This window comes from Myotis davidii, unplaced genomic scaffold (genome assembly GCF_000327345.1).
Source record: "Myotis davidii unplaced genomic scaffold, ASM32734v1 scaffold148, whole genome shotgun sequence".
NCBI lineage: Eukaryota > Metazoa > Chordata > Mammalia > Chiroptera > Vespertilionidae > Myotis > Myotis davidii.
The window spans coordinates 3,652,424-3,654,046 of record NW_006299479.1 but is presented as its reverse complement, the minus strand read 5'-3'; the positions used below and the strand labels follow the sequence as shown (position 1 = coordinate 3,654,046).

General features: G+C 41.3%; 1 protein-coding gene across 2 annotated transcripts in view; it reads right to left on the bottom strand.

Moving 5' to 3' along the window:
- FEZ1 (fasciculation and elongation protein zeta 1) overlaps positions 1–1,623 on the bottom strand; it is an 81,283-nt gene that overhangs the window by 78,954 nt on the left and 706 nt on the right. The window lies entirely within an intron of this gene.

Genomic DNA, 1,623 nt, shown 5'->3' with positions numbered 1-1,623 from the left:
TTTTTAAACAGGGGGCCAGTTCACTGTCCCTCAGACCGTTGGAGGGCCGGACTATAGTTTAAAAAAAAAACTATGAACAAATTCCTATGCACACTGCACGTATCTTATTTTGAAGTAAAAAAACAAAACGGGAACAAATACAATATTTGTATTTGCATGTGGCCTGTGGGCTGTAGTTTTGAGGACCCTTGATCTAAGGAATCATGTTCACAAAAGCTCTTCTCGGGTACAGACATCACAGCCTGGACAGGTCTATGGGGTCCAAAACACTACCTTTTTATCCTGCCTAGAGCTGAGTTGTCCATTGTAGCAACTCTGGAGGAATTAGAAACTGGATGCTTCAGACCTGGGGAAGGTAGATAGGTGAGTCTGCTGGAAACTTAACACATTTATGAGCTGACTTGTTAATTGCTCTTACATTGTTATGGGCCACGATAAAGTTTAAGAGGAACTGGGACAAAAAAGAGAGCGACTAAAGGTTAGAGGTTTGTGAACCACCTTAAAGGGATAACATCAGGGAACAAAAGGGCAACTACAGTTGCCTGTTCACCGTCTTTTCATTTTTTGTCCACTTTTACTTATTTTTTGATTATAGAAGTAGGACATTTATTCAGCTCCTATACTCATGTGTCTACCTGTACTGAGATGGCCCTGGAAAACGTTATCAGTTCATCAGTAGTACAATGGAAGAGACGTTTAGTCTAGCAGTCATCTTGAGCCCCCCCTTACCCACCCAAGCCCCCCATTAGCAAGTCTATGCTACATGACTCACAGAAATAGAAAGGAAGCTGACTTTAGGTCAGTATAACTCAGGTTCTTTTTAAAAAACAATGTGAGCGATAGCTCTATTAGTAGAATATTTTGTATGGACCTAAAATGAGTCCACAGACTCAGTAAAAGGTTCAAGGAGCAGAATAGCTGACGTAACCATATAATAAGCATTTGAGTGCCTTCTCTGTCAGGCACTGGATTCAAGGATGAACCAGAAATATAGGATAACTGCCCAGTTGGACCTAACAGTATAGTGAAGGAGACAAAAGTGATCAAGCACATTTTTAAAAGTATATTTTTATTGATTTTTTTTTTAGGAAGAGAGAGAGAAACATTGGCTGCCTCCTGTACACCTGCTCCTGGGGATGGAGCCTGCAACCCGGGCATGTGCCCTGATCAGGCGTTGAACCAGTGACTTCTTGGTGCATGGGATGACACTGAGCCATACCAGCCGGGCGATCGATCAAGCAGCATTTTAAAAAGCATGTTCAAATAGGTAGCTACTATTTCCACAGGCCTCAACTTGAGGAAGGCATTGGGATTTAGAATCTTTGAGCAGGATGAGAGATTAGGCTGTCTGTTCAGCCTCACTCTTATTTTACCCATTCTCTGGTTTTCAAATTTAGATGTTTTTGTAGTGCTTGCAGACCGACGGGGAAAATAGTGACCATCTGACCATTTAGATGAGTAATTCTTAACCAGAGATCACCCTCAAAATCGTCTCAGGAGCTTTCACCAAATACACAGAACACCACCTGTCCCTGGGAGAAATGTGATTCTAGAAATAAAGGCACTTGAAAAAATTAGAATAACTACCTTCACATTAATGTTGTAAGCTATATTGCATCAATG